Source organism: Papio anubis, chromosome 10, assembly GCF_008728515.1.
Source record: "Papio anubis isolate 15944 chromosome 10, Panubis1.0, whole genome shotgun sequence".
NCBI lineage: Eukaryota > Metazoa > Chordata > Mammalia > Primates > Cercopithecidae > Papio > Papio anubis.
In genome coordinates this window covers 33,925,782-33,939,844 of record NC_044985.1, presented here as the reverse complement: position 1 = coordinate 33,939,844, position 14,063 = coordinate 33,925,782, and the positions used below count along the sequence as shown (strand labels likewise).

At 36.6% G+C, this 14,063-nt stretch overlaps 1 long non-coding RNA gene across 1 annotated transcript; it reads right to left on the bottom strand.

Annotated features, from left to right (window-relative positions):
- Positions 1–1,669: 1,669 nt before the first annotated feature.
- LOC103876241 lies at positions 1,670–13,373 on the bottom strand. Its single transcript, XR_002516085.2, has 3 exons — positions 10,563–13,373; positions 9,251–9,332; positions 1,670–7,508 (listed from the first exon to the last, which is right to left on the bottom strand). It is a non-coding gene; the product is annotated as an uncharacterized LOC103876241 (long non-coding RNA).
- Positions 13,374–14,063: the final 690 nt, after the last annotated feature.

Here is a 14,063-nt window from a genome sequence, read left to right as displayed (position 1 = left end):
CAATATTTTCCACTGTAAAATGGAAGCAGTGCCACCTGCCTAGCAAAGTTGTTGCAAGATTGGTAGCTATCATATGTAAAAACCTACAGCTCCTTTTATATTTTCAGCTTCCACCAGTTTGAAGTAATTACCCAGAGTCATCTAACCTGGAACTCACAGTGTCTTTTCTTAGGAAACTGCTACATGGATATTTACAGAGTGAAAAATTCTCAGACCAAGGCCTGCATTGGAAAGGATCTCCTTCTCTCCTCTACTTCCTGTTTTGCTGTCCCTGAGATTATCTTACCTTACTTACACCAGGACCTATAGGTTGAAAATAGTGATGCATGTTTTATTGGTGCTCTGTAACATGAAAGATTGATTCAACCCCTTCTCTGCTGGAGATTTATAGGATGACTAGGGCAATATATGATCTCTCCATTAACATCACTTCATTGTCATGGACTAGTAGGAAAATCAATTTAAGATAGTCTAGAATTATGTTTTAATGTGTGCTACTATTAGATACACAGATCACCATAACTATTTGACTCTTTTATCAAGGCTGAAATGGGAACATTTTTGTCCTTTGTTGTATGTCTATGTATTGATGTCCTTTGCTAGGATGTTATGTATATAATCCAAAGAAAGAGAAAGTTGAACATAGGCCTACCTCAGCATTTACCAAGGTATTTATAAAGATTGTTTTATTGTTGTCAACTGTAATTGGAAAATTTGTGATTAAATATAAATGAATACTTGTTAAAAATCAACCACAAGATTATACTAATAAAAAAGTGAAGCTTGGTGCTATGGCTCATACCTGTGATGTCACCACTTTGGGATGCTAATGCAGGACCATAGCTTGAGCCCAGGAACTTGAGACCAGTCTGGACAGCATAGCTAAACCCAGTCTCTACGAAAACATTAAAAACAAAAAAACCAAGTACAGTAGTGTCCTAGCTACTTGAGAGGCTAAAGCAGGGGAATCCTTTGAGCCCAGGAAATCAATGCTACAGTGAACCATGACTGTGCCTCTGCACGCCAGCCTAGGCAACAGAGTAAACACCATCTCTAATAAATAAATAAATATGTAAAATAAAATAAAATAATAAAAAGTGAAAAGACAACTCATACAAAGATAAAATACTTGCAAGCCATATATTTGCTAAATGTCTAGTATCTACTACCTATAGTATATAAAGAACTCTTATAATTCAGAATAAAAAAGACAACCCAATTTAAAAATGAACAAAGGATTTGAATAAATATTTCTGCAAAGAAGATATACAAATGTCCACTAAGCACATATAAAGGTGCTCAACATCATCAGCCTTCTGGGAAATGCAAATCAAAGCCACAGTTATATACCAATTTATGTCTACCAGAATGACTTGAAAATAAATGTGTGTTGGAGAGGATGTGGAGAGATTGGAACCCTCATACATTACTGGTAAGAATGTAAAATGGTACTGCTGCTAGGAAAAAGTTTCCAGTTCTTTACAAGTTAAACAGTTACTATGTCATCCAAAAATTTCACTCTTAGGTAGAAACTCAAGAGAACTGAAAATATGCATTCACGCAAAACTTAGACGTTCATAGCAGCATTATTCATAGTAGCCCAAAGGTGGAAACAACCCAAATCTCCATCAAATGATGAATGGCCAAACAAAATGTGATATATCCATGCAATGGAATATTATTCAGCCATAAAAAGGAATATATTATAATACTAATACATGCTACAACATGAATGAATTTCAAAAATATTATGCTATGTGGAAGAAGTTATACATGAAAAGTCACATATTGTATGGTTGTATTTATAGGAAATTTCTAGAATAGACAAGTCAATGGAAAGGGAAAGTAGATTAGTATTTTCCATGGGATGGGGGAAAGAGATGAATGGGGAGGGATGGCTAAAGTGTGCAGATTTGTGAGGTGATGAAAATATTCTGAAATTAGATAGTAATGATGGTTACAACCTTGGGAATATATTAAAATACACTGAATTGTATACTTAATAATGGTATGTTGATAGTATATGAGTTATATCTCAATGTTTAAAAATTTCAGGATTGCTTTAATGAGTTCTTTGGCTAATGCGCATTGTAAATTACTAAGATACAGATACAGAATTTTATAATTTCCATCTTATTTAACAATAAAATATTTTTCATCGGGTAGCTCTATGGGAACTACTATAAGAAATTATTGCTCTAGTGAATTCACTCCAAATAAATATTCATGTAAGAGCATTCAGTACCTAGAGTAGATGGTTTGGCTTAAATGATTCATCACTGTTGATTCTAGGTCATTGCCATTTCTCCATTTCATTTTGACTCTATTGACGGTATTCTTCATTATATATTAAGATTTTGTTGCCTTGCTTTTAGTTGCTCCTGTTGTGAGAAATGTGAATTCAAAAGCCTCTTTTAAAGATAAGGTAATATCCTAAAAGGTGAGCACAAGGTAACTAAGATGATTCTACTTTAATAGGGTATATGGAGCTTTAGATACACAGAGCATTTTTTAATCCAGCTAAGGCTATAATGCACAAAGCATGACATTTTAAGTCCATTAAGTAATTCCAACAAGATTAGTCTTCAGGTTAGGTGCATTTCTCTGTAGACTATTATCACAATGTCATGGAGATATTTATGAAAATGGATCTTATGGGCACATACTGTTACAAACTGTTGTCTACATCACACTAATCAGAACCTCAAGAAAAACCATACATGTTGTAAGTCACACTTACAAACAAGCAATATTGATCCATGTTCTCTCTTTCTTAGTTATGAAATAAATACATGCACCAAGATTAAACAAATGACAGGTAACTAACACACTGTAAACTCAGATTGCAACATTGTTATCTATGATGGCTTTGCAAAATGCAAAAATGTTGAATGACAAAAACAATAGAAGAAAAAGTGAGGAAAAGCAGCAAAAGAAAATATACAAAAAGGGAGAATGAAAGTTGAGGGGAAGAGGAAACAGCAGCACAACAACAAAAACATCAAAGTTCAGTATTTTTGCTTCATTATACGATGCTATCATGAGCATTAGTTTGATTATGTGAACAACTCAGATATTTGGGGACAAATATAATTTCTAACTGTGTGTTACTCATTATTTTGTCTTCTATTTGCTAGTAGCCATAACTGGTTTTATTTTTAGTAGGTTTGGATTCCAAACATATTGTATAACAAAAAAAAAAAAAACTTTTTTTTCTAATGGTGTGGAAAGCAAAGCCTGGTATCATATGAACCAGATGTACTCGTTTGGATGGAGTACAAGAAAACCTGTGAAGATTAACAGTAAATCTTTTTTCTGTGCTCACAAACTGTTAAGAAAAAAATGGAATAAAATGTGCTACTACTAAATAAGTAATGTATGCATATCTTGCTGACTACATATGTGTGAATGTCCAAGGTAATATATGCTTTTTAGTAAAAAGAGACTTACAGCCAAGGGTATATATCGCATCCCAAAGCATGCCTTCCATTTTCCTCAGAATGTAAATTACTCTTAGATAGAAATTAGCTGGTTCAGGTGGAGCTACCCTGCCCCCACCCCCTCCAGAACATTCCCTAACAGGCATTATGTAATAATCTAGAAACAAAGAGATTTCTTTTTTCTGATCTCTTGTCATGACTATTAAGTGTCCGGTCAGAAATTAATTTCATGTAGTATGTGTTTTAATGCGTTGTGTTTAATAATGTTCTTCTTGTTATGAGTGTTCAACATTTCATAGCTGTATGTCCTGCTTTCCAACTAGACTCTAATTTCTTTGAGAGCAGAGTCCATTTTGTATGTCTCCCTACACATCCACAACAACAAAGAAAAATATAATAAACACTTTAATTCAGAGAGGCTTTTACTCTCAGAGAATGTATAGTAAAATATTGGGGAAGTATTTGATGACTCCATTATTTAGTAATCAAATATCCATATAATTCTTACTAGGTGTCAACCACTAATGTGTTAATCTATTTGAAAAATAGACTAACTCATATAATCTTTGTATGAATCTAATTAGATAAATTCTATTACTAACATTCTTATTTTACAGAAGAAGAAACTGAGGCACGAAGAAGTATTATTGTTAACAGATAACAAATAACAGATCCCGGATTCAGACCCAGGAAATCTGGCTCTAGAATCTGTACTTGTTTCAACCACTACACTCTGCTTTGTCAGATGGCCATGCCATGATGACTGCGATAGTCTTGGTGACTGTCAGTGTCATGTCATATGTACTTTTATCTATGGAATTGATTGTGAGATGTCTTAGATCAGTCTGTTTCTCATTCAATATGGAACATACTTGCAAAAGCATTTCAAATGATATCTTACCACCTGTCATGACAACTTCTTGCTATATATCCCATTGTTGCTTTGATTCTGCTAAACTATTACAGTGCAACTTACATCAATACTACCTACCCTCTTCTTTTTAAATTATTGTTTAGTCATTGAAGGTAAACACTCTTATTCCTATTTATTTTCCTCTGCCTGGCTACATGTACAGCATTGATGCCATTTGACGGAAAATAGAACACCAGGAACTTCTATCTTGGCATCAGTTTTAGGCCCCATAAAAACAAACCTGCATCAGGCTTTCCCCATCTCTACATTTCAGCCAAGACGGGAAATCATCATCATATCCTCAATCTGCTCCCAGAAGCTTCTCAGCAGCTCCAGCCAAGCTGTCCTGAAATAGGAGTTCACCCTGAGAATCTGCATCTATTTAAAGCAGTCTTTTAAAGTCTCTTCTACGCTAATTGACAAAGGTCCATTGTAAAGACATTTGCACTCGAAGCAGAGGCACAGCATCCTATGTAAATGCTGCCATCTCATTCTCCTAGGCCTGCCCACCAGCCACAGGACGTCTTTCTCTGCCTCCGATTGCCAGAGCATCTGTATAATTCAAGTAGATTTGATGCGAGCCACAGAAGAAAGGGGCCAGGGGATGGGAGAGCCATTGTGAAGAAAACCTTTTAGTGTGTACCCCCTGTTGAGGGTGGAAGAGAGAAATGATCAAACAAGTCTCCTCTAAGAGAACATGTAAAGAGCAAAGATTGCTATATTGAAATATCTAAGCAACTCTGAATGCAGTGTGGAGAAACAGAAGACTAGCACAATGCCTCATTTATGCAGGCCAGCCTACTTTGTTTAACAGTGTTACATATGCATTTAAGGTCAACCAGTCATTCTCGCCATCATCCCAAAGCCTATTTGGAGGAATCATAGAATACATGTGAAGCTCTTGCCCAGGCAAACCCTATTTTTGGTAGCCCTTTAAGGCCGTGAGAACACTTTTCAGAAATCTCATGTTGCTGAAAATTCTTAATGACAATTTATCGTCTTAACTTGAAGTCTCTCTGCTGTATACTACATGCACAAGGCACGAAGTTGAGAATAGACATGACAACACATCCTATTCACTCTACAAACATTTCCTGAGCCCAGACAATGGTTGGTAAGGGAGTAAGTCATAGGCTATGTGGTCAAGAATCATCTGTCACCATCTAGTAAACAAGACAAGAAGCATAAGCATAAGTCACAATGCAGTGTTAAAAATGGTGTCTCTTATAGAAAGATATATTCCCAGAGTATTATGGACAAATAGAGAACGAGTGTGCATCTAAGTCTTAGAAGAGGTAGGGAGATGAGGGTGAGCTTTATGAAAGAGTCAACGTCTATCAGTTTACTGTTAGTGGATATATATTTATCACGGATTCCCTGCCTGGAGAAATTATGTTACTGATAGTGTGACATGTTTAACATTGAGCCCTTGCTACCTCCTTTGCTTTTCTGATTCTGTGACTGGCAATGCTTTTCTGTCACCAAATCTCATTGGAACTATTGCCATCAAAACCTCAGTTATAAAAAGGTTAAAAATGGGCCAACTTCGTGACACCAATTTTCCAATGAGAAATATTCAGGTCACATCTGTTTATCTTCCCCCTGTCCTCAATACTTACTTTGCCTGGCTGTCTCACCTTACTTCTGTTTTTAATGTTTATTTCTTTTTGTAAAAACTTTTCTTCCTCCTACCTCTCTCTTGTCTCTCTCTCTCTCTCTCTCTGTCACACCACACACACGCACACACACGTGCATGTACACACACACACACACACATATTGCATCTGCGTAATTATATCTAAAGCATTTTCTACTCTTCTTTTGAACAGTTGTTAAACATAAAAAGGTAAGTTAGAAAAAAGAGTAAAGTCAATAGGGTTATTTTAATTTGGAAAAAAAAATAGTTCTGGAGACAGAAATGACAGCTGCATTTGTATTCCAAATCCCAAAAGTTTTTGGCTGCTGTGTTTATAAAAAACCCAAGCTGTGGTTTCCACTGTTGTCCCTGGTGAAATGAAGACATCAACTTGAAACAGAAACCAAGGACACTAGGGCCAGTCCAGGAAACAGAGGAGAGGTATAGTTCATGATCCAAAAAAAGCACTGTTCACAGTAGTAGTCCTTTACATACATTTCATCCTCACAACTGCCTTAGGAGATAAATACTATCATGATCATCTTCATTTTGCAGATGATAAAATGGAGGCATAGAAAGATCAGGACATATGCTTGAGGCCAGGCAGCAAGGAATTGGCAGTGCCAGGACAGATAGGAGCCAGGCAGGCTCTGGGATCTGAGGAGGTGAATACGGCACCCAGTGGTCAGTGTGGCAAGTCATCTAGGGGCACTGATAGAACTTCACACCACAGTTTTTTGTAGGGGACCCCAGAACCTTGGTTCAGGAAGTGAATCTAGATCAGAAATGAGGGGGAAAAAATGTATATTCTGATTTCAGGAGTTTCAAAGAATTCTACCAAGGGCTTTTCTCCTCACTGGGGGCCATTTTTGTTACTTGAATCTACTTTAGTTTGCTTATGCTATTAGATTTCACCTTACTATTAACCTTATTATTATGATACTGCTAGGCTTTGACACACACTTCATTGTAAAATCAACTGTATAGCAAGTAGGATGAAAAAAAAGAGAGAAAAAGGACAACCTCTGAAGGTGGAGGAATTTGCTATAATTGCAAACTTAAAAACAGGGATCTTTAATCATCTACATTTTTACAGAAACACCCTAACCTGCTTTGTGAAAATTGGCTTAGTGCTCAGAGAGTCAAAGTAATACTTCTGCATATCACCCCATCTTACAGTTTTTATAAAATTTGAGGAGTTTTTTTATTGTCTTCCTCAAAGTTAGGTGGAGTTATTTCTCAAGATAATTTATTTACTTTCTGGACATTTAGAATAATTAGAAAACTTATGCCTATATTGAATAAACTCTAATAGTGCACTTAGAAGAGCAGCTGGTACATTATAAGACTCAATATGTTCACTTTATTTCTATTATTACTAATTATGTACAGTTTTGATTAGACGACATCATATAAACATACCTTACGTTTTCTAGGGGAAAAAATGGTGTATTTCTTAATCTCTTGATTGTTGACACACTCTTGTATTAGCCAGCTTTTATACCATAAGGAAAATTATCTGAACAACACACAGAAAAAAATTGTTTGCTGTTGAGTGACAGATGCTGCAATAAAGTTTCTTCTAATTAACTAATATCAAAATCCACTCATTCATAAACTGTCGTTATCACCAGCAGGACAAATATGTTTCTCAAGCATAATGTTGACAATATGCCAGTCAACAGTACTGGCATAACATGACCTTACCTTGATCAAACAGCCTCTGCTCAATTCAGAGCAGATGGAACTGGAATTGCACCCATCAGGGCCATTGGGATCCCAGACCAGGATCCAGAGCTATAGAATACACAACATCCCTCAGGGTTTTCAAGAAGAAAAGATAATATCTTGCAAAGGAATTTGGCATTCTTCAAAAAAGGAAGCTACTTGGAGAAGAAAAAGAATGACTGGAGTTGACTAGAGTACAAATGCAGGATTACTGTCTGATGATCCCACAGAAATAACCCAGGAATCTGAATTATTTATCACCAGCCCCTCTGTGCCCCAGCACATCACTACCGGCTTTGTTATGCAATGATAGTTATTGTGTTGGTTGCTAGAGAATCAGACAAACAAGCTTCTATTCTTAAAACTAGTCTGGAAAATATTCATTTCAGTTTAGGGAAGGCCTTTAAATGGCTGTCAGAAATGCGTTTGAAGTGGAACTAAAGGATAAATTGAATAGAGCTTCAATTTTCACAGTTTCCTATCAGGATAGGGAAAACAAAGGAAAACATTGTTTTCTAGAAAACATTATTTCATTGTCATTGTAATGAGCAATTCTGGCCTTTTTTTTTTGTTCTGCCTGGGGCCACCGTTTGTCACAGTACATTTTGCATATTAAATAGGAAAAAACTAATCTTACATTAATAACTGTACAAAAGGATATGTTTTTGATAGGAAAGGCGCTTTCATGCTTAGAATTGATCATGCATTGAAAATGGATATTTAACATTTACATCTAAAGCTTTTCTCTTTTAAAAAATCACCTAGTTCCTTATTCTTTTCCCTTACTTCCAAATTGAATTGCAAAGGAATCTATATATACAGGACAGACATGCAGAAGTATAGATCCATTATAACTAGTGGCATTTGAGGAAAGCACACATCACTGTAATAAAACGGAAATGTTGCTGGCAAGATTTCACTAAATATTTACCTTGTCGCCAGAAATGTCGCAATTTAGTGATTATTATTTAGGGCCTTTAATTAATGTATTTATTTTAGCATTTGCTGTTAATTTTTATTTCTATTTTTTCTTTTCAGACGAAGTCTTGCTCTGTCACCAGGCTGGAGTGCAGTGGCACAATCTCAGCTCACTACAACGTCTGCCTCCGGGGTTCAAATGATTCTCTTGTCTCAGCATCCCAAATAGCTGGGATTACAGGCACCTGCCACCATGTCTAGCTAATTTTTGTACTTTTAGTAGAGACGAGTTTTACCATGTTGGGCAGGCTGGTCTCGAACTCCTGACCTCGTGATCCACCCACCTCGGCCTCCCAAAGTTTTGGGATTACAGGAGGGAGCCACTGTGCCCATCCACATTTGCTGTTATTAATAATTATAACAAATGCCATTTATTGGGCACTTACTCTGGGTCAGGCAACAAGGTAGACTTTTCATACGTTTAATAATCATGATAGTTGACAAAATAAGTTAATCCTCACTTAAGAGTTGAGGAAAATAAAGCTCAGAGAGGTTAAATAAGCAGCATAAGGCCATAGAGCAAGTTAACTTTGGGGCTAGAATCGACACACCTACCTTGATGTTTGTCTAACTGATGCCACGTCACTGCATCCCCATCTCTTCTGCCCTCCGAAACAGTCTGGCAACGCTGTGCCTTCTGTGAAAACGGAAATGTTCTAAAGCTGCACCAGCCAATGTTGGGTACTCATCGCATGTGATTATTGAGCATTTGAAATGAGGCTAGTGCAACTGAGGAAACAAAGTTTTACTTTTATTTAATTTTAGCTAATTTAGATGTAAATGGATGCACACTTGGCTAGTCAATACTGTATTAGTCAATACTGTATTAGACAGTATGATTCTAAAACAAAAAAGAATTAGAAATCAGAGGAAACCTACCACAGTATACTTAACAAAGATGGCACTTGGACTGAATGATTTTTGATGGGTATCATCTTTTATTCTTTTCTGATGAAATTCACTCGTGGTTGGCTGTGAGGCTCAGACCGGAGTGCCTTTCAAGTTTGAAGAGTGAGTGTACTGGAGGGTGCCTGCCCTCTCCTAAGTCTGCAGTAGACCTGGTTTACTTTGCAGCATTCTCCACCAGTACTCACGCTCATTTGTGGAACAATCTTTTCTCCTGTCCACCACAATATTGTATATACATAAAATTAAATATCCTTACTCACACACATCATTGGTTTTCCAAATACTAAGGAAAGACACATCAGAATTCCTTCTCTAAAAAATTATCATGTTTTCTTTGAAGCGTTATTAAATATTATCTACTAATACCAGCTTAACATCAGCATTCAAACTTTAGAACCTCATAATGAGAGCAACACCCATTTCTCAATGTCTGCACTCTGTGTCAAACTTCCATCTCATTTCATTATCACCGCAGTCCTATTAGGTAAATATTAATATACCCCCATTTTACAAATGAGGTACTTGACTGGTTCCCTTCAAGGTCGTCAGCTCTTTCTACCTCTGTACCCTGTCATTAGCTTCTAAACCTGTCATTGCCTCCTACCTATGCTGCATATTCATCTTGTTTATGGGGCACATATATAGTACATAAAAAGGAGCAATTAAATAATATCAATACAAAAGAAGCCTTGTAGGAGGCCCTGGTAGAATCCTAATCATCTCTAGATCAATGTTGGCAGAACAAGAAAAATGTATAAAAGTTAAAACCCAATTGAACTTATTTGGATTAAAAATGAAACCTGATACGGCTACAGATAAACTGCTGAGACCACATCTATAACAATAAAATTAGATTAATGAAAAGATGAGATTTGATTAAACACTCAGGATCATCCATCAAGATTTCATGCATTAAACTCCATTCTATTAGGTAAGAAAAAAAAAAAAAAACACCAACCTAGTATAAAATTATGCTCTTAATACGCTTCCTTGTAGTACAACTTTTGTTGAACACTCTCAGATAAACCTAAAGGTCCAGAAAAATGCTGTCTCAAAAGACCTACAAGAAAAGAAAGAAAACCAAAGCAACATCACACCAAATCACCGTATAGTTCTCAAATTTATCTGTCTGAAGCTGATATTTGAACTTTGCCAGGGGCAAACTTGCATTTGCATTTGGATTGATATCTAAGATTTCCAAGTTCTTTTAAAGAGAAAGATATCAAGAAAATATATCTCCATCTTCAGAATTTCCATGTCTTCATGAGAAAGTTGAGGACAGAAGCAATTAGTTTCTGGGGTTTGTTAAGTACTAGTAGATCTGAAGATGCTTTTCCATAATTGATGTTTTACCTACACAATATTATTTAATGTGAAGTGTGTGTGTTCGTGTGAAAACCTTTCGTTCTAACTGCCGCCCTCCTTCTCCCTAAAAACTGACATGTTTGCAACTATGAACAGGAACTACATTTTTAAAAAATTAACAGGCAAATAGTAAGAGATCATTCTGTCTTGATCATCCTTGCATAATTTTTCCTTATGACATTTTTAAAATGAGTATAAAATTACATTGTTTCTCAGTCTTTTAGATTACATTTCCAAAGTGTAAGACTGCTTCTCTTGATCCTAATTTACTGAATATTGATAGGAAGGCATTTCCAAGTATTACTGTCCTATTTTCTCTCAACACGTGTGACATTGATTTCCCTACATACTAACTAATCTTATTTTTCCCCAAAGACTGGATTTAACTACATGGTTTCAGCTAGTCGTTGCTTTGTACCCTTCTACAAATATAAAGGCTCTGTCTCTAGGAGTGCTCAGCATCTGTCCAGGGAGCTATTGCAAATGAAGATAAATTGACACTGTGCCTTGGGAACTCTGGTCAGAAATGCAATTTTCAAGAAGGTGGTGACTAGCCTCCAAAAGTATTCATATCAATGAAACATGACAGGTGTCACCAGAAACAGAGATCCCAGGCAACAGGAAATTAGAGCTTCTCATGTCCTTACTCATCTGTGGTTTTCTAATTGCAATTGTTGGCATTAATTGATGCTGGTGCCATTTTTGATCATGTGAGGCTGTCTTGAGTGCCTTGCATTTCCAAAGGGCTTGACATTCTGAGAGCCACAGCATGTTTGAGTCAAATTTGCTTTCAATATGCCATGTTCAAGGATCTTCTTCCTGAAGGCCATTAGTGAAATCAGCCTGGAAAATCCATCACCCCTTGAAATTATACATGCCACTGAGGACTCCATTAATGGCCTATCCTTCCTATACCTGTAAGAGTTGCAGGGAGTGTAATAATTCACCAGTATGGCTGTGAAGTTGTGTAATCACACCTATATATTTAAATGCAATTTCTCTCCCAAATGATATTAAAATACTCTTCTTTAGGTATGCTCCAGGAGGCAATTGCATTTAATAAATGTTTTTATTGGCTTGAATGAGAAAAAAGTATTTGGAGTTCAAAATAAGATTTCTGATTTAAGGGCAGAGTAAGTCTATGGTTTTTTTAGATGCAGCATACAAGTTTGTCATAAAGAAAACAAGGAAGCCCACCTAGCTTTTTCCATTGGTCTTTGATGTGTTTAAGCAAAGGAATTTATCCTCAAATGTCACTTGTTTTTCAGGAAACATATAAATGCAGATCTCATGAAATACGCAGCTCCACTAAGCATGGGTGACCTCCTATTGGGTCTATTGAAGACTTATACAGTTCACAGGACTCAGGGCAGTGGCTTACTTTCTTCTGTCTGAACCAAGAGCTTATGGATTAACATTGTTTCAGCACTGAATGCTGCATAATGCAAATAAAAAGTTGGGGTCCTGGGTTACAATTGTATGTTCTCCTTGCCAGTGGCTCTGCATTTCTAATCTGTTATATCTGCCATTTAAGATAATAAAGAATAACAACAGCTACATCCATCAGTAGCAGTGAAATTAATTACCAGTGTACTTTTACTACCATTATCATCATTATATTATTACCAGCATCATTATATAAAATATTACATATCTTTAACACATTTCATTTAGTTTAATTGGAAATGTAATTAATACAAACATAACATATCTTGTGACACTTTGATTTGAACTCAGCTGAGATTTTAGTTGTGTGAGCAGTCACGTTAACACAAGTTTTAATATATCTTTATGTCAGAATAACTAGGTGTTTTAGCAAATCTGCTCTTTTAGGACTGTACTTGTCCATTCTTGCACTGCTGTAAAGACATACCTGAGACTGGGTCATTTATAAAGAAAAGAGGTTTAATCAGCTGATGGCTCTGCAGGCTGTATGGGCTTCTGCTTCTGGGGAGGCCTTAGGAAACTTACAATCACGGCAGAGGGTGAAGGGGAAGCAAGCCCGTCTTACACTACCAGAGAAGGAGGGGGCGGTGGGAGCTGCTACACACTTTGAAACAACCAGATCTTGTGAGAATTCTGTCACGAGAACAGCAACGGGGAAGTCCACCCCCATCATTCAATCACTTCCCACTAGGCCCCATCAATAACACTAGGGATTACAATTCAACATGAGATTTGGGTGGGGACAGAGAGCCAAACCACATCAAGGGCAAAGTATATATTTCATGAATATATACAGCAACAAAGATTTAGTATATACATAATTTAAAAGAGTACAAATACAGAATACTGTTCTCCTGGAAGAACAGATAGAAACTGTGAATAGATAGTTCAGTAGTGATATGGTTTGACTGTGTCCCCACCCAAATCTTATCTTTAATTGTAGCTCCCATAATTCCCACATGTCGTGGGGGAAACCTGTTGGGAGGTAATCGAATCATGGGGGTGGGTCTTTCCTATGCTTTTCTCATGGTAGTGAGTAAGTCTCATGACATCTGATGGTTTTATAAAAGGGAGTTAGTTCCCTTGCACAAGCTCTCTTGCCTGCCACCATGTAAGATATGACTTTGCTCCTCATTCACCTTTGCCATGATTATGAGGCTTTCACAGCTATGTGGAACTGTGAGTCAATTAAACCTCTTTCTTCATAAATTAGCCACTCTTGGGTATGTCTTTATTAGCAGCATGAGAACAGACTACAACAAGTATGAAGAACCAATTCTCCTAGAAAGAACAATCTGGCTGACATGGTATCAATTACATCTCCTTTATAATTAAATCTATAATTTTTTTGAATACCCTCTAGGTCCCATCCTTCACCACCATGGATGCATTTATGTCTAATATTAGTGATTGTTTCAACAGAATTTCAGCCCTTTTTCCTGATCTCTCTTCCTCCCCAGCAGTAGTTGCTCTTGAGGATTTCCTCCATCCTTTTCTTCCTTGAGGAATTGAGCTGGAACTTGTAAATTCTCTCCAGGAAGAGGTTTCCAAGAGACAATGGAAAAGCTGAGTGGCATATGTGAAAAAAAAAATAGTGACAATTTTACAGGTACCATTGATTGGGGAAATTAGACTCCCAAAACATTAA